This window comes from Ochotona princeps, chromosome 1, assembly GCF_030435755.1.
Source record: "Ochotona princeps isolate mOchPri1 chromosome 1, mOchPri1.hap1, whole genome shotgun sequence".
Lineage (NCBI taxonomy): Eukaryota > Metazoa > Chordata > Mammalia > Lagomorpha > Ochotonidae > Ochotona > Ochotona princeps.
Window position 1 is genome coordinate 113,922,715 of NC_080832.1, and position 20,084 is coordinate 113,942,798.

The following is a 20,084-nucleotide window of genomic DNA, read 5'->3' on the forward strand; positions in this document are numbered from 1 at the left end:
CCAAGAAGGGAATGTGGGCGAGCCAAAGGGAAAGTGAACTGGTCAAGGTAAGGGTCATGACCATCTTTTTTGAGATGTTCAAGGCCTTTTGCTGGTAGGCTTTCTGGGGGTTAAGGAATGGTGACATCTACTTATTAGGAAAATGCTCTGAGATCAGCTAGAGCTTTAGAAGGAAGACGGTTGGGACATCACCAGAGTCCTTCACCATGGCCACAATGCTCCTGCTCGCTCCTCTAATCAAACCAAGGTGAGAGTGAGGGTTTCAGTTGGAAATCACCAGGGATACTCTTTACAATCCAAATGCGGCTTTTTCTGACTTTTTTTTTCTAGATTAAAAAACAAATCTTTAAAGAACTTCTGTTTTCTTCACTGAGTACTGTAAAGATGTTAGCCTTGTCATGCTTAAGTTCCCAGGACCCTGAGTTGGTTAGAGGTGGAATAAAGAGCTAGCATTATCACGTACAAAGGTGTCTTGAGGCTAATGGATCTTGTGCTGAGAAATACTGCTTATGAGTCTTACTTTTATGTTTCAGCCCCTTTTCCATGAAGTTTCTGAAATCTCCTATTCATTTAATTTTGTGTTTCCCTTTTGGTCCTGTTTTAATGACATAAATTTTTGGTATTTTGTATCTTCAATGATTTTAGTGTATTTTCTTTTAAAAAATGTTTTGATAGGGCCCGGCGGCGTGGCCTAGCGGCTGGAGTCCTCGCCTTCAAAGCCCCAGGATCCCATATGGGCGCCAGTTCTAATCCTGGCAGCTCCACTTCCCATTCAGCTCCCTGCTTGTGGCCTGGGAATGCAGTCGAGGACGGCCCAAACCTTTGGGACCCTGTACCCGCGTGGGAGACCTGGAAGAGATTTCTGGTTCCGGCATCGGATTGGCGCGTACCGGCCCGTTGCGGCTCACTTGGGGAGTGAAACATCGGATGGAAGATCTTCCTCTCTGTCTCTCCTCCTCTCTGTATATCCGGCTTTCCAATAATAATAATAAAATCTTTTAAAAAAATGTTTTGATTATTTGAATGACAAAGTTTCAGGAAGAGGGAGAGACACAGAGATCTTCCATCTGGTTGTTTGCTCCCAAATGGCTCAATGGCCTGAGCTGGGCCAGGCTGAAGTCAGGAGCCCGATGCTCCAGCCTGGTCTCTCACAGGGTGGCAGGGGCCCATGCATCTGAGCCAGCATTCACTGCCTTCCCAGGCGCATTAGCGGGGAGCTGGATCAGAACTGGAGCATCAACATGTCTTCCAAGAAGGAGAAGGTCTTGCAGCCTTTGATAAGTCAACTAGATTTCCTTTAATTCCTAGTTTCCTAAGGGCTTAAAGATTGACACATATTTGTATACATTTATTGGGTACAGTGTGATACATGTATAAAATAAACATATGTCATTTCTTTATGTTGGGAACTTTCAAACTCCTTTCTTCCAGTTCTTATGAAATATGTAGTGAGCAATTGTGAACTACAGTCACCCTGCCGTGCAGTAGGACAGCAGAATTTAGTATTATATTTTGGTATATGTTATTTTTGGGCTTTTAATTTTGCTTTTTATACCAGAAGGATAGAAGTAGAAAAGAACTGGAGAGACAGAGTGATTTCTCATCCTCTGGTTACTCCCCACATGCCTGGAGTAGATCATTTCCAGAAACCAGAATCTGCTCCAGCCAGGTCTCCCACATGGGTGGCAGGAAACCAACATATGATGTATCACCTACTGCTTTCCAGGGTCTACACTAGCAGGAAACTGGACACCCAAAGCCCCTAAACCAGATACCAACACCAAGGGGTTTAAAACATATATACAAATAAATCTTGGAATTTCAAAAACTATTTCCAGCACTGGTTTATTTCACTGTATATGCTTTCCTTCTACATCTGCTAATTAAAATGTTGCATGGGAACTTTTTGATGTGAATCATCTTTGAAATTCTGAGATAAAAAGTATTTATCTTATTGCTACATATTTACTATCGGTCTGATTTAGTTATTATTTTACATGGGGTGCTTTTTTTTTTTTTTACTGTTATAAAGCCTGAGCATAATACTTATTTTTCTTATTTGTTTTTATTTTTTAAAATGCATTTTGAAGCATTTAATTGAAAGGCAGAGTTACAGAGAGAAGAAAAGACAGAAGCACAGATAGAGAGAAAGAGAGGAAGGGAAAGAGAGAAAAGGAGAGAGAGAGAGAAAAAAGAGATCTTACACTCCCTGGTTCAGTCCTCAAATGGCTGTAACAGCTAGGGTTGGGGTAAGAGGAAGTGCAGGAGCCAGGGGCCTCTTCTGGGTCTCCCATGTGAGTACAGGGACCCAAGCACTTGAGCCATCCTCCGTTGTTTTCCCAAGTGCATTAGCAGGGAGCTGATGGGAAGTGGAGCAGCCAGGACACAAACTGATGTGCACGTGGTAGGCTAGTGCTTTAGGTGGCAACCTAACGCCACTGTACTGCAGTGCTGGCCCTTCCTTCCTTATTTTTATAATGAAAACTCCTCTATACAAACATCTAAACAAATTATGCTCTTCATTCTATCTTTCGGAGCCACATATTAATATTTTCTCAAAGGCTAGCCTTTATTTTCACAGATCTCTCATTACTTAGTTCTCTATTTCATCAGTTACTATTTTTGCCTTTATTATTTCCTTCCTTCTTTGAATTTGTTGTTCCCCTTTATCTAACTTTTGAGCTAAATGGTTAGTTCATTTGACTTCAACTTTTTTTAGTTTCCTGATTAGTGTATTTAAAGGTAAAAAATTTCCCTTCTGTGTTCTGCTTTTCACACATTTTCATAGGTAGTGTTTTAGTTTTTATTCACCTGGGAACACTCTTTAGTATTTTTTATATTTTTTTGTTTTTTTTTTTTCATTTTTTTAAAGGATTGATTTATTTGAGATGTCACAGGGAGGGAGAGCCAAGAGCCCTTCCATACACTGTTTCACTCCCCAAATTGCCCCAAGTGCCAGGGCCGGCAGGCCTCAGCTGGCAGCCGTGAATCCCAACTGCGTCTGTGATGTGGGTGGCAAGGACCCTAGTATTTGAACATTATCTGCTGCCTTCTAAGGTGTATGTTAGCAGGAAGCCAGATTGTAAGTGGAGCCAGGACTTGAACTAGTCTAACAAGGGATGTTACATCCCAAGCCACGACTTAATTGCTACACTGAACACGCAGCCTCCAAGAATATTTTTGAGTCCTTGTGTTGTAAGACCTTGTGTGCATAAGGACATATTCATCATGCATATCCTTTACATAGGAGTGTAGATGTATGTAAAGCTCATAACTCCAGTTTACCTTCCTTCACTAATACAAAAGTATCGTCTCTGCATTCATTGATGACATTTAAAGTCTGATATCAGTTTGGTTCTTACTCCTTGATAGATGATCTGTTCTTTCTCTCTGTAAGTTTTCTGCATATGTCTTTTAGCATAATAAGCCTAAGTGTGTGTTTGTGTGCACCTGTGTATGTGTGTGTGTGTCTTATATTTCTCCTATTCGGTACTCTCTGTGCCCTTAATTCTGAATAAGGTATTTCATCACTTGAAAAGATCTGTATTTTTATTTATTTACTTTTGATTTTATTTAAAAGAGAGAGAGAGCGAGAGAGAGGGAGAGAGAGAAATTGCCTCCTACTCAATGCTTCACCCTCTGAACGCTCACTAGAGCTGGGTGTGGGTTAGGCTGGGTTGACGAACTCAGTCCATGTGTCCCATGTGATAGGCAGGGACTCAAGGTTTGGAGTGTCACTTGCCCACTCCTGGGTGTGCATCAGTAGGAAGCTGGAACTGGGAAGTGATCCGGGACTTGAAGTAGGTGCTCTGATACGGGCATCCCAAGCAGCACCTTAACTGCTGCCCAAACACCCATCCCATCACGGGTGCTGGTAAATTCATTACTTATTATTCATTCAAATAGGTACTTGGTTTCTCTCTTGTTGTGAGCCAATTTATTCTCTCTATATTAACATTTTAATTTTCATCCTACATTTCCCTGAGCTTTTCTTTACATTTTTTGTATCTTTGTTTTTTTCCTGCTCTCTTTTGGGAGCATCTTTCACCTCATTATGCTTCAAGCTCAAATATTCTGTTGCTTGTTCCATCTGTAATATTTGCTATTTCTATGGTTACAGTGTTTTTAAAAAAAATTTTTTTTTTAAATTAGGAACTGGAATTGTGGCGTGGCAAATTAAGCTACCGCCTATAATGCCAGCATCCTATACTGATGTCTATTCAAGCTGGCTGATCCATTCCAGCTCCTTGCCAATGCACCCAAGAAAGCAGTGGAAGATGGCCCAAACACCCAGCTGCTGCCCCCGATACGGGAGACACAGATGGAATTCAAGCTCCTGCTTTCTGTTGTCCGCAGCCCCAGCAGTTACAGCCGGAGGACAAAGCTCTCTTTCACTCTCTCTAATCTTTCAAATAAGCAAATAAATATTTTAACAAATTTTTAGAGATATATTTGAGACATAGAAAGAGTGCACTCCCACCCACTAGCTGATTCCCCACATGCCCACAAAGGCCAGACTTGTGCTGAGCCAAAGCCAGGATCCACATAGGTAGCTTCCACGATATGCATTAGCAGCTGGAGTCAAGAGCCGAATCCAGGAATCGAACCCTGGTACTTCAAGGTGGAACACAGGGGTCTTAAATGGCAATGTTTAGAGTGAAAATACCTGCTCCTGGTACAGTTTCAACAGCTAAAATTATCCATTATTTTAATGAAATAATGATTTTGCCTTGTGTTGCTGATATCTTTACTAAATTTAAACATTGTCAAATTCATGTGTCATCTTACTTTAAGTTCTTGGTTATCTTTTTCGTAGTTTTTTTAAATCATAAAGAGCTATGATTATGGGCCTGGCGCAGTGGCCTAGCGGCTAAAGTCTTCGCCTTGAACACGCCGGGATCTCATATGGGCGCTGGTTCTAATCCCGGCAGCGCCACTTCCCATCCAGCTCCCTGCTTGTGGCCTGGGAAAGCAGTCAAGGACAGCCCAAAGATTTGGGACCCTGTACCCGTGTGGGAGACCCGGAAGAGGTTCCTGGTTCCCGGCTTTGGATCGGCACAGCACCAGCCATTGTGGCTCACTTGGGGAGTGAATCATTGGACGGAAGATCTTCCTCTCTGTCTCTCCTCTCTGTATATCTGTATATCTGTATATCTGACTTTGTAATAAAAATAAATAAATCTTAAAAAAAAGAGAAAAAAAGAAAAGTGGATAAGGTTTGGTGCAATGGCTCGATTGGCTAATCCTCCACCTTAAAAAAAAGGGCTATGATTACATCTGGGTCAAATCATTAATGTTAAAAGAAAAGATTTGTTTGTTTATGCATTTATTTATGTATTTATTTATTCTATTGTAAAGGCAGATCACATTTACAGAGAGAGGAGAGACAGAAAGATCTTCCATCCACTGTTAACCCCCCCAAATGGCTGCAATGGCTGGAGTTGAGCTGATCCAAAGCCAGGAGCTTCTTTTGGATCTCCCACGTGGGTGCAGGGTACCAAGCCTTTGGATTATCCTCTACTGTTCCCAGGCCATCAGCAGGGAGCAGCCAGGGTATGAGTTGATGCCCATATGAGATCCTGTTGCATGCAAGGTGAGGATTTAGCAGTTGGGCCAATCCAACAATTGGGCTCCTGTAATTCTTCACTAGGTAAAATAAGGATACTTTCAAGAAGCACAGTCACTTGGCAGACTCTCCTCATTGCAATCTGCCAGCTTTGAGCTGTGATGGGGAAGTGCCCCAAATCTCACAGATAGTGTCATCAATCCCTCACACTTGGGACATAGGTACTGCTCACCTTCACCCAGCAGGTGCAAGAGGCCCAGTGATGTGTGCAGGAGAGGCGATAGTGATCCTAAGGCAATCAGGGAGGACATGAGTCCAGTGCAGAGTTTCTCACAGCCTGGGCTGCCACTTCCATCCCAGTGCCCAGTCCTTCTGACCACTGCCCTTACACACACACACACACACACACACACACACACACACTCATTCGCATGAGTTTAGGGCAGCAGTTCTCTCTGGACTGGCAAATTCTCAGCTTTTAAAAATAATGGGACAGCAATGGTCTTACCCACTTTCCTCTATCCCTTGATCCTTCCCACTAGGCCAGTTCATGGCTCCCATGTGGGCTGATGCACTGATCTAACCCATAAAAGTCCTCCAGCCTCTCTTCTCTAAACCATCAGGTCTCAGTCCTCTTGCTTGCCTGCAAGTATAGTGGCCCTGTCATCGGGAGTCCCTCAGGACTCATTCCTCAGCTGCAACACATTCCCACAGCGGTCTTCCCTCCACCATATCCTCTTGCCCCTTTCCCTAATGAATCCACAATCTGTGTGCCCTGGAGCACATGGATTTTCCAGCCAAGCCTTCAGAAGCCCATTGGGTGGTGTGCTGGTCTGAAGCTCCATCCACCTGCCAGAGTCCCAAGCTCTTGGCTCATGTGCTGGCCTTGTGTCTTACCCCTCCACACATCTAAGATCCAGGTCCATTGACGTTCTCCAGGTCTCGTCCACCAGCACACCAGGGCAGTGTGTTTCTCACCTCGCCCAGGACCAAGCACATGGTTCTCCCCAGGTTTAAGTTCCCAGATCCCCACATGTTCCACTGACGTTATGCCGCTAGCCTCTATCCCTCTCCCCCAACCAAGCCCTTATCTTCATCCTCAAGCCCCCCCCCCCCCCCCCCGCCGCAGGCCAGCGCAGACAAGTTCTCAGCTTTTAAAGTATTAGTTTTCATTGTTGCTGGCTTCCCAAATGCTCTCTTTTCATGTGTGCCTAGACTTACTAAAAGTAAATTGGGGTTGTTATTTCACAGGAACTGGAGCCTTCATTTCTGGTTGGTAAAGGGCAGAGTGACAAGTAACACCCATTGACTCACTGTTGGAGGCTTCCTCATTTCTGGTCTAACACTGGGGTTGCGGTTGATGGGCTGTCCATGTCCGAATCTGAAGACCTCTTCTGCTTTGCCAAGTGGAGATTCTGATCCAAAGGTATTCCCAGAATAGGAGGGAAAGGCCACTGGGGGATTCCTGAGGTAGGGGGACAGGCAGGCACGGAACGCTTATTGTGTACGTTCTTGTTGAGTGCATCCCAAGGAGTTGTTTCACTTCACAGAGCTCAGGAGGTTTGCTCTCAGCAGGTGCTTTTCAGGAATTGTCTCCTGGTTTTAGGGGAGGTTGCCACACCCTGCAGGGCAGCATTGACCTGCTGGTGTCTCTGGTATATCAGACTGTGTCTTCCTCTTCCATTCAGGAGCATCTATAGGAAGTGTGAATTCTTTCAGAACAGCTCTTCTAGGTACCATCCTCCACCCTGCACCACTGTGACCCCATCTAAACCTGCTGCCCGCACTGCATTCAGTGTCCTCAGGGCACCTGGCTGCTGCCCGGCCTGAACTGTCCGGTTTCCTCCTGTGTCTTGTTGGCCTCCACCCCCTCTCCTCCCCTCATTCTATCTGGACTGAGATAGCAGGTGAGTCTTCCTGTGCAGGGAATGCAGCTGAGGTTTGCTGAACTGCTGGAATTCTTTAAATGTGAGGACCACAAGCACAGGGCTTTTCTCTTACAGACACTGCAGTGGCTTTGCGCTACAAAGTGATATCTGAGAGAAGCCAACCATGAAGGGATATTCACAGGCCAAGGTCACATGGTCCCATCGTTGGGCATCTGGTGGAGTCTCACAGAGGTACAAAGCATCCAAGGGCACAAGGGAGCACCCCTATCCATGTCCCTCCTATGAAGCTCTCCTAAGTCCCTCCTGGGGCTGCACCCCAACAACCTGATGCAGTCTAATCACTCTCCAAAGGCCCCATGTCTAAATATCACAGTTGGATTAAGCATCTACCCTCTTGGTAGCACTAACAAAACCTTAGGGACCAAACCTTTAACATGTACCTGTGGAAGACTCCAGCAGGTGTCCTTTCCAATTCGTTCTCCCTGTGATTCTCAGTAGCTGCTATGAATTGGAGTTTACTATTGTTTAGGAGTAAATTGTGTTTATTCATGAGTCTAAGTGTTGTGTGCAATGGAGCTCCTGCCTGGGCTTATTCCTGACCCTCCCTTCCATGTACAACAAAATTCAAGCTGGAGACATAAAGAAGTACAGAAAACAGGATTTATTTAAGGAAAAGGAAAAAATGCACACCCAAGAAAGGACAGGCAGGGCAGGGGCAGGGGAAAGATAGGGAGAGAGAGAGCGAGCGAGAAAGACAGAGAGAGAGAGAGAGAGAGAGAGAGAGAGAGAGAGAGAATGAATGAGAAAAACACCTCAACATACCCAGAAAAGAATTCTTAACAAGACTTGGGCTGTTCTCTTGTGTATCAGGAGGCACATGGGGTGATGTCTGGGGTAGGATTTGATTGTGCAGAAGGAGATGGTGTTTGGGGTGGTGGGGCTTGAGTACTTACCATGAGTTTTCCTGCCCTTTTTTGGAGATAATAGAAGTGTCATGGTGTCGGGTGCCTGATGGGAATTAGAGTGCAGGTCAGGGTAATTTTACTTCACTGACATAATGACCTCAAAATCATCTCAGGGACACAACCTGCGGCCAAATTGGATATTTCCAACTGGAGCTGGTTCTAGGTTTGCAACATCTTGGAACTTGTGATTTCTGTCCCAAGGGAAAGGGTGACACTGGGTGGTGCCTGGAAAAGCAGATACGGACAGTGCACGGAGAGGGACGGGAACTTGGCTGGTGCACAGAGAGGGGGTCTGGACGGTATGGAGCAGCCTGCCTCACAGCTAGACCAGACTGTTGTGTAGGGGTCAGTCAGCCACAGCTGCTTTCCCTTGGGCTTCTGCCAGGGCCAACTGGAGCTGTCCCACGGCAGGTCACACCGCTGGACCTGTGTCCGTGGTGAGTTGTGTTGCCACGGCAGACAGCCACAGCTGTCAAACCTCAGCCCTTTCTTCACCACTGCCTCCCTTCTGGCATCGAAAGGGTTGATAAGGTCCAAGCCATTTTCCCCATGGGAACATGAACTTTAGTTTACCTTTTTCTTACTGTCTCTTTGGAATGTGCTGGGTTTAGATACATGTGGAATGTTAGCTGTTTGAAAAGGCAGTACTTTTTACTGCGGAAATGACCCCATTTGGCGACATGTATCTGTCCTGGGAAGCCTCAGGGGAGACGTCTAGGCTCTGTGGATCACTTGGAGGAGGACTGTGTGTCTCTGCTGAGACACACAGGCCCTGGCATTTGATGTTCCTGAACCTGCATGTGCCCTTGGCTTGGAATCTCATGAGTGAGGTTTTCCTCTGCTGGGCCAGCTCCAGCCTCTGCTGTGCTCTTGCCTGCTGTGACTGAGCGTATTTCCGTGAGACAAGGGGGTTGGGAGGCAGCACCTGTGCTGTTGTAGGGACTCTGGGTGAAGATGTGCTAATGCGGTCAGACTACAAGCTGTGCTTCATGCTCTGTATCCTGCCACAAAGTCAGGCAAACCAGATACCAGGTGGTAGCCCATTAGGTCTTTGAGTGGTATATGTTCATCTGAACCCAGGGACAGATGATTTGTACAGACTGGGCATTGCAGGTTTGTGTGTGTATTTGTAACAATAACTTTCTCTATGCTGACATTTTATTGTAAATATACAGAGAGTTACTAGAAAGCCACATAATGTTCTTTGATAAACATTTTAAAATTGTAACATCATATCCAAATTTCTCTAACATAAACTGGACCCAAATAGAATCTTGGTTAATAATAAAACAATTACTTTTGTGTAATACTTTGGCCTTTCAAAAGATCTCACTCTGTTTTTCTTCTCTTCTCATACTAAACCAGCATGGCTTTTATAATGCCTGCAAAAAGATGCCTTCCAAATCTTGTGGTTTTTTTTTTTTTTACAACTTTGGAAACCAATGTGCTCAAAACTCTTGCACACCACTATTTAGAAGAAAAGGAGACAAAACTGATGGAATGACTCAAACAAAACAAACAAGATGGCATTTAAAAGTAGACTTGACAGGACTTGAAAACCGACTGCAGCCAACTTCTGGCTCAGACAGTGGACAGACCATAGTTTAATCTGTGGAAAGAGGAATGGCAGGGCGAAAGACAAGCATGGGAGGCGTGCAGGGTGTGCTCCACCAAAGGTCTTAGGGGAGACGAACCTTCCTTACTCTCACATTGAGCGATTCCCCTCCTTCAGGGATCCTCACGCTCACCTCTGCTGGGGATGACAGCAGAGCCAGGGGTCTGTCCTCCTGGTCAAGGAAGGAATGGCCAGCCAAGTGGCAGCTTCAGGAAACTGAGGCCCAAGGAAGGGGTTTTCAGGTCAGTCATGTGAAGTGCTCACTTGGCACGTGAAGAACAGCTGTGGGCAGGCATCCCAGGCCTGTAAGGAAGAACACAGCCTGCCATCTCACCCGGTGGTCACAGTGGACAGTCAGGGAGACCTAGTGTCACCGACTGGTGGCTGGGCGTTCACATCTGTTTCTTTGATCAGAGGCTCACACCCGGTGGGAGGCTGGACGTGTTTCTTGAGGATGTTTATTCGAGGCCGTGCCACAGATGGCCATACTGGGACTTCTGGGGCACTTGATGAACATATGCATGCCTGAACTCCTCCAACCTGCTCAATCGTACTCCCTGAGGCTGGAGCCTGAGAATTTGCATTTAAGCCTACTTCCTATTATCTATTCATGTAAGATTTATTTACTTGTAATGCAGAGTTACAGAGAGAGAAGAGGGAAAAACAAAGATCTTCCATCCACTGGTCCACTCCTTAAGTGGCTGCAACAGCTAGAGCTGGGCCAGGCTGAAGTCAGGAGTCAGGAGCTTCTTCCAGGTCTCCCATGTGGACGGCAGAGTCCCCAGGACTTGGGCTGTACTCCTCTGCTTTCCCAGGAGCATCAGCAGGGAGCTGGATTGGCAATGGAACAGTCGGGACTTGAACCAGCTCTTAAATGGAATGCTGGTGTTATATAGGCAGCAACCTGATCCACTGTGCCACAATGTTGGTCTGATTTAAAGCATTAAAAAAAAAATAGCCTAAAGCCCTCTGACTCAGACATCAGTTTGAGTGTCCCCCAAAGATCTGTGTAATAAAGGCTTGGTGGCGACCCTAGGGTGGCACTTTGGGGACACTGTAGGATGCTAGCAGGTGGGAATACAGGCCCTTGAAAGTAGCTCAAAGCCTGTGTTGCTGCTAGCGTCTCTCCTCTCTGTGCGTCACCGAGTGACCCTCCCTCCCGGGAGCTACTCTCCTGCCTTCCACCATCCTCACCAGAGCCAAACTAACAGGACCACTTCCTCTTGGTTTTCAACCTCCAAGAATATGAACTAAATTAGTTTTTCCCCTTTGTAAAACTTCAGGTATTTTGTTGTGATAATGAAAGGCAAATATACTTAACTAAAAATTGACTATTCATCTATATATAGACATGCTTATTTATCTATATAAATTGCTCACATTTTGGTATGAGTATATAACTTGATAATATACATTATATTGCACAAAGTCTAAAAGTTGTCAAAGAAATAGAAATAGAAAGTTGAGGATTGGCTTTCTGTGCTCCAGAGCTAGCTGTGTGTCTCGTGTGGATGCACCCTCCACCTTGGAGGCGAGTGCTTTAGGGAGCACTGGGTACCTGTGTGTGAGCAAGCACCAAGTTTGATATTTCAGATAAAAACACTTTATGGGGAAATCAGAACAAGCCTGGGCTACCAGAACTGGTAAACAAAGCAAATGCAATTCAGAAACCAACTGTGTTCAATAAATACACCTAATAGTAGCAGATATTTTTGAGGGTCTGGGTTTCAGGTTGTAGCTTATCAAGAAGGAGGCTTGGAGACCACAGGACAAACAAGCACACACACGGGGCAAAGAACACAAGGAATGTGTAAGGTGTTTTCCTGCCCGGGTTGGGCATTTGCTGACATCTACAGGCTGAGACTCAACCGTGATTTTATTATGGATCATGTCGTCAATGCTTCATTTTTACATCTACTAAAATAATTGATTTAAAATGTAGTTATTCATACATGTATTCATTGTCAGAACTTCTTGATACTAGAAAGATTCTTGAAATATTCTCTTTGTTATTTTATAATATTCTCTTTATTGTTTTATGGATGGATTGTGTTCTCAAAAACCTTGATTTTATTTTTACTTTTTATCGGCTTGAGAGGTGGTCATGTCTGTACCTATCTACTATGTGTCTATCCATCTGTCTATTATCTATCTCTCCTATGTATCTATCTATCCATCTATCTATCATGCACCCATGTCCTGATTCACTCCCCCAAAGCCTGTGATGTCCACGGCTGGGCTGGTTCCAGAGTCAGGAGCTGGGAACACACTGACGTTGCTGAATGCTTGCTTGAAGAAAAGTCCATATAAGTCCTGGCATGATGGCTTAGTGGCCAAATCCTCACCATGTGAGCGCTGACATTCCATTCGGGCACCAGAATGTTGGAAAGTTTGCATCTGATACTGTGAGATACTTAAAAACTTCCTTAACAGATCCACAGTGATATTAACAAATGAGCTATTTTGCTGTTGTCTGAGAAGTGCTGACCAGTGCACGCCACAGACTCATGCCTGGGTAAAAGATCCTTTCAATGTGCAAGATAGGTCAATGGATTTCAACCACTTGCTGTCATTGACTTTTCCTGTTCTTTTCTCTTTTTTCTTTTCCTTTTCAAGATTTATTTGTGTTCATGGGAAAGGCAGATTTATAGACAGAAAATGAGAGAGAGAGAGAAAGGTTTTCCATCTGCTTCACCCCACAAATGGCCACAATGATTGGAGCTGAGCTGATCTGTAGCTAGGAGCCAGAAGCTTCTTCCAGGTCTCCCACACAGATGCAGGGGCACAGGGACTCAGGCCACATTCCCAGGACACAAGCAGGGGCCTGGATGGGAAGTGGGGCAACTGGGAGAGGAACCAATGTCCATATGGGATATTGGTGCTTGGAGATGGAGGATTATCCAGCTGAGCCATTGCATGGCCCCTGTTTGGCCATTTCTAAACCAGAAGCCTTGCAGATTCGCCTTCAATTCTTGCCTCTTCTTTCGTCCCCTAATAAAATTCAATACTCACTGTAAATTACATTGCCAGGACAGCTCTCAAAAGCAGATCTCATTTCATTACCTTGGGGATTTCTAACACCTGCACTCAGAGCTTCAGTAATTTTTCTTGTTTTATAAAAGAAGGCCAGTTTCCAACGCAGTGAATGAGGCCGCTGCCCATCTCCTGAGCACCTCCGGCTTCACTTCTTCGGCATGTGGATCTGGTTCTTTATAACTAACATGCTGACTCATGACTTCCTGCCTCTGCCAGTACGGGGTTTCCTTCGCCTCGGATGCCCCCTTCTGCTGCCTGCTTGGAAAATTCCCAGCTGTAGCTGTCAAATTTCCACTGGCCCACGGGACTCTTCTTCCAGGAAGCTTTTCTTTTTCTTTTCTTTTCTTTTTTTTAAATCTATTTTATTGTATTGTTGTTGACAATCTTTACATAGTTAATTACTGTTAAAGAACAACAACAAAAAAAAGGTTCAGGGGGATAGGGAAGTGGGTAATACTATTATGTCCATATTGTTTCCATCATGTATCTGAGGTAAAGGGGGATATTGAGGGAGAAGCTCCACCCGGTTTCCCACCCACCCCAAGTCCCGGATGTGGGGCATGCTCTGAGATATTTGCTCAAGTGGTTTTAATAGTTCTCCAGTTATGAATTGCTGCCAGTTTCGCTCGATGAGGTCGTCCACTGATTGATATGGTCCATCATTTAGTCTCCGTTTGCCCAGTATTTTGCTGCCAACATATAGCTGAGATGAACGATTGACCTGTTCTGTCTTCTGTCTTTTCTTGGTTAGAGTTCTGAGTCCAGCAGTTCGATTGGGGAGATCTCCAAAGAAACTTTGAGGTATTCCCAGACTAGTTTCTTGTATGTTCTAGCAAGCACAGTGCCCGGCACAGTCCATCACCCCGATCAGCTGGTGGTTTCAATTGCTGGGTTGGTTCTGTTTTCAGTCCCGAGTTGCACTGGAACCAATGGGTGTTGCTGTCCAGTCTGGTTCGGCCCTTACATCAACCAGTGAGAGCTGCAGCCTAGTCGGGGCGACAGGAAGCTTTTCTTAACCTGACTCAGAGTTCATTGCTTTTTCTGTTACCTTGTAGTTGCTCTGTAATAAATACATTGGCTGCCTGTACAGTTATTGTTGTTTTTAAGATTTATTTATTTTTATTGGAAAGGCAGCTTTTTACAGAGGTCAGACAGAGAGACAGGTCTTCCATGCTCTGATTTACTCCCCAAATGAGCTGAGCTGATCTGAAGGTGGGAGCTAGGAGCTTCTTTCCTGGTCTCTCACACGGGTGCATGGGCCCAAGGACTTGAACCACCCTCTGCTAAGTTTCCCAGACCATAAGCAGGGAATGGAACAGAAGTGGAGCAGCTGGGATTCCAACTGGTGCCTATATGGAATGCTGGTGACAGCAGGCACAGGACTAGCCTGCTAAGCCTTTGCCTGCCACACAAGCCCCTATAGATTTATTGTGAAATAATTATGTTCTGGTTTGAGAATTCTAAAACAGGATTTATTCATCTGAAAAGCAGTGCAAAAGAGAAAGGAGAGAGATGGAGAAAGACATTTTCCACCCACTGGTTCACTTCCCAAATGCTCGCAACAGTCGGGTCTTGGCCAGGTCGAAGCATGGAAATGAGAACTCAATCCAGGTCTTCCAGGTCTTCTAAGGGGGTGACAGGCACCCAGCTTCTGGAGCCATCTTCTGCTGCTTCCCAGGGTGCACAGCAGCAGGGCGCTGGGTCGGAAGTGAAGGAGCCAGGACCTGGACTGGCACTCTGATATGGGATCCCAGCTGCCACTGGCTTGAAAATATTTGCATGGATCAATCTCATTGGAAACATCTGTGAAACCCTATTGAGCTTCCTAAAGCAGCATTTTGGGAGGCTGTTTATTTAATTACAGAATTTTTTTTGTTGTAGGAACTTAAGAAATGCATTTTGGGTCTTATCATATTAATTACCCCTTGGATCTGTTTCCTACAATAACTACTATTAACACCTTGTTAAGTTGTTGCTAACACCACTCAGCCTGAGCTGTGGCTCACTACTAGCAAACACCCAAACTTATACAACCAGTGATTCGTCTCACTGAGGTGCTGGAAAGGCATTTTGCTTCAGAAGAACCATGGTCAGCGGCCATCAGCTTCCCCACATGGTCAGGAAACTGACACACAGCGTGGGGACTCGAGTGAAGGACCTGCAGCCAAGATGGCTGCTTTTACTCAAGAAGGCTGTTGCCATTGGATGATGGGTAGGTGGTGGCGCTTGGAGCTAGAGGAAGTTTTGTTTTCTAACATGTAAATTTTTCCCCCTTTGGAAAGCAGCTGTTGGATAATTTCCAGTTTTCCCAAGAGCTTAATTATCTCTTCCACTGCTTCAATCTGAGATTTCTCTCTTCCTGTTGTAAACATTTGGCCTCATACTGTGTAACTTTTTGATTTTTCCTTCCCTTCTCTCTTTTGGTTTCAAGAGTCAAGTGTTAACTCATAGGCGTCTAGAAGACAGGAGTCTCAAATACATCCAGAAGGGAGAACAGCAAAGACTATGAGTTTCAAAGGTTCATAGTATTTAGGAAAATTTCCAGGTCAGGATAAAATCAAAGTACACAACCTGGGAATTGGACAGGGTTCCATGTCACCTGTTTTCAAGAGAGTGCAGAGGAAAATTCCAAACTGTAATCTATGGAAGTAGAGTAGTCAGACAACTCTTTTTAATAATTTTCTAGTTGTAAATTTATTCCTTAATTTAAAGAAGTTTGTTTTAAAACTTCTGTTCAAAGTGTATATGCTCTGATAAGTGTAAGTACAAATACGTGTTGAAGGAACTAATTTAATAGACTCTTGCTTTTTAATATAAGCATTTCCTGTCCCTAAAAGTTATTGGGAGGCAAAAGGGAAAATATAACTTGGGCTGTAAAATAAAAACCAAAGATATGGGGGCCTGGCCAGGTTTGGTTGCGATAAAAAAAACAGTACAAAACACAAAATGCCAAGGCGAAATGGCCTGTGCCAGTAGGGAATGAAACACCCGATCAGCACACCTCCCGCTGGTTTAGGTGAGGGACGAGTGTGTGATGGGCAGAGCCGGGAAGAGCTGCAATACTCATTGGTTCCAATGGAAGTCGGGGCTGAGAATAGATCCAACCCAGGGGTTACAACCACCAGCCGATCAGGGTGATGGACTGTGGCGGGCACTGTGCTTACTAGTAGTACATGTAGGAGTCTGGACTGGGAACGCCTCAAAGTTTCTTTGGGGATTCCCCTGAACAAAATGGAGGAATCAAAACATTAACCAAGAAAAGATGGAAGATGGAGTAGATCAATCAACCACCTCAGCTATATGCTTGCAGCGGAAAACTGGACAAGGGGAAACTCTAAGATAGACTATGTCAATCAGTGGACTCTGCACCAGCCTCATCGTACCTGGACTGTTGCTGATGATATGTTGGAGCTTCTAATTGATCGAGGTGACGCTCTGCTGGCTCTGCCTTCAAACCTGAGAGGGCCTCCCTAAGAGGCCGTTGAACTTGACTGGACAGTGGGATGCTGGACTCTGTATGGTGTGAGCTTGTAATTAGGGAATCCCAACGGAACCTGAGCTGTGGTTATGCATCATGGTGAAGGAATTCACCATGGGGGAAGGGTTTGGGGTGACGGGGGGAGAATCCCAGTACCTATGAAATTGTGTCATGTAATACAATGTAATTAATGAATAAAAAAAAAAAATCTGGAACACCAAAAAAAAAAAAAAAAGGTCAAGTACATAAAACTGCAAAAATAATTTAGTTCTACCTTCTTTTAAGATTTTATTCATTTGAAAGACTGAATAGATACATGATGGAAACAATATGGACATAATAGTATTACCCACTCCCCTATACCCCCCTGAACCTTTTTTTTTTAACCGTAATTAACTATGTAAAGATTGTCAACAACAATACAATAAAATATATTTTAAAAAAACAAAGATAGGCAGCTTGGCTATAGATCAACAATTAGTGATCATAATCAGACTTAAAAAAACCCTCAAAAACCCTTCTGCACTAAGAATTTAAAACAGTGCTTAGAGGATTGCTCAGTAAAACAGTTTCTGGGGAACTTAATTGTAATCTCTTGGCCCATGCCTTGGTGTAGCACATGAAGTTTCCAGCCGTGGCACCAGCATCTCCTATGAGCACTGTTAGAGTCCCTGCTGCCCCACTTCCTATTCACCTCCCTGGGAAAGCAGCTGAAGACGGCCCTTTCAAATAAAAATATTTTAAAAATGCTTAATCAAATATTCTTGACCTGTGTAAACATTTTAATGAATTATGTTTTGCAGTTTTTTATTTAAATTTCCACTCTGATTTCACCATATGTAAAATTTTAAAGTGCAATTAGAGTATTTAACCTATTCAAATCTATGCCCTTTTCTTTTCTTTTCTTTTAAAAATATAGTTTGCAGAAAAATATAACAGTAAGAGTGCCCACCTGCAGCTTTCCCCCACCTGGGTCTCCTAACCTGTGACATGTTAGTTATAGCCAGGGAACCAACACTGACACATTGTTATCCATCCAGCCCACAGCAGGACTCATCTTTGTGCTTCACAGTTTTCCAGATTTTGACAAGAGTGAGAGGTAACCACCAGCACAGCCCTAAAACTTTCCTGGGCACCGCCTATTCACATACCCCTCCCCAGTCATGGACCCTTGCAATCAATGATCTTTTACTGGCTCCATAGTTTCTGTTTTTCCAAAATGTCACATAGTTGGGATCATGCAGGATAAAACATTTCTCTTAGGTGCCTTTCATTTAGCAATTTTAATTTAAATTTCTTAATTTTTTTCATAGCATGATATCTCATTTTTTAACTCACCGAATAATATTCTATTGTCTGGATGTATCAGTTTGGGTTGCTTCCAAGTTTTTGCAAATTTTGACAGCCCAGCTTTTACAAACTGGAATACTAGAAAGAACACTTTAAATTTTATTCACTTCCTTTATGTAGCAAACTATTATTAAGTTAAGGTGTAGGAGTAAGAAATCGAGTCAAGAGTAAATAAGTTGAATTACTTGTGCAGGGTCCCAAGGCTTTGGGCCGTCCTTGACTGCTTTCCCAGGCCACAAGCAGGGAGCTGAATGGGTAGAGAGGTCCCCGGGATTCGAACCGGTGCCCATATGAGATTGCTACTGTGCCGGCCCGATTCCATGTTTTTTTTTTTTAAACTTTTTCCATTTTCTAATTATTTCTTTGACAATCTTCACATAGTTAATTAGGGTTCTTTAAAGTTAATATCATGTATATGTCTGAAAAAACCTTGAGGTGGCTTTGGGGCATTGGAATGGTTTGTCTGCCTCGTTGCTCCCGTATTTGGACATGCGTTTCACTTCTCAGATGTCAGCTGACATCTTCCCCACCCACGAGAAGAGGTTAGGAGGGCAGAAACAGTCTTCAGCCAGAAGCAAAGCAGGAGGTGGGATGGGGATGGGGTCGCGGCTGGGTGGGGTGCACAGATCCGGAAGGGGGAGGACCCTCAGGAAGGGCAGAGCCGTGCTGGTCAGCTCCAAGGCCGCCCGGTTAGCTTCTAGTCTGCGTTCTCCTTGCACCTGCGCATTCGCGCCCACCTGTGCCTCAGGCACTGGAGGAGGGCAGGGACGGGAGGGCGTGGTTTCTGGTGACCGCCTCCGGGGCCTCCTGGTATCTGAACAGGGAAAGAAATGCAGGACCTCATGGTTTGTCAAGGGTCAAGCACTTGGCCATCTTCCGCTGCTTACCCAGGCGCATCAGCAAGGAGCTGGCTCAGAATCCAGCAGCTGGGACTCCAACTACCGGCCAGACATGGAATGCAGGTGGCTTCTCAAGTGTCAGTGTAACCCTGTGCCAGACCTGAATGGCACGTTGCAAGGTAAGCTTTCCTGGAAATCCTCCGAAACCCAAGCTCGAGAGAGTGAATTGCTCAGATTCTCCCCCAGAGTGCCAGGCTCCCTCTCCGGAATCCTGTACTCCTGGTTACACTAAAAGGTGGAAACGTAATCCCATTGTGGTGCTTCGAAGAAATGTGGCTTTAGGGAAGTGATGAAAAGCAGAGTAAACCACAAGGGTGGAGGCCTTGTAATAAGCAGATTACCAGTGGTGAGAGGAGCCACTGCGATGGGTAGGACCCCTTGATGGGTTGGGCCCCTCGATGGGTGGAGCACCTGTGACGGGTGGGGCCCCTGCATTTGAATGCTGCCGATACTCTGTGCTGCTCCGGGACTCTGCAGGCACCGCAAAGAGAGGCCAAGCCAATGAGGCCTGCCCCATGCAGAACTGTGACCCTGACAACTGTGGGCCAAAAGGAATCTCTTTATCTCTTTATCAGTGTATTTAGTACTAGCTGACTGATACAAGATGGAATCAGAAGAAAGCAACCTTGTATCATTCACGGATAATTTGATTACCTACAGAGAAAATAAGAAAAAATTAGCATGACAATTAGTAAAAATGTTTAGTATAGTGGTTGGCTAAACACAAAAAGTCAGTTGCCTTTTTTCCTAAAGCCAGAGTAGCAAATGTAATAAAACAGTGACGAGCCATAGCAAAGGTGAACAGTGATCAGGGCAGACTGTTCAGAAAGAAAATACACGCAAGAGCTTGATGGGGAAAATGTCTTGAGTGACATCAAAGGAGCCAGGTAAACAGAGGCACAGCCCAGTCGCGTCGGGAAATGTCAGTTCCCCAACATGGTCCGCACCCTTCATGTGACTCCTAGAAAAACTGTGTTATAACATTAGACACACGTGAGTCTAAAATGACAAAAAGGAGCATGAGGCAGGAGGGCCAAGATACCACTGCAGGTGGAGAGGTGCCTGGGAGCTCCCAACCCATGACCAGATGTTACGCCAAGACTAGTTGAAACTTGGGCTGTGTTGGGGATGGAGACGCAGATGACTGGGCAAATAGGGCAGAATAGAATGTGAACGTGAAGACGTTGCCACATCCGGGCCTCCTGCCTGGTCACAGGGGCTTGAGCACTCAGGCCATCCTCCACTGCCTTCCCAAACCACTAACAGGGAGCTGGATTACTTTTTAT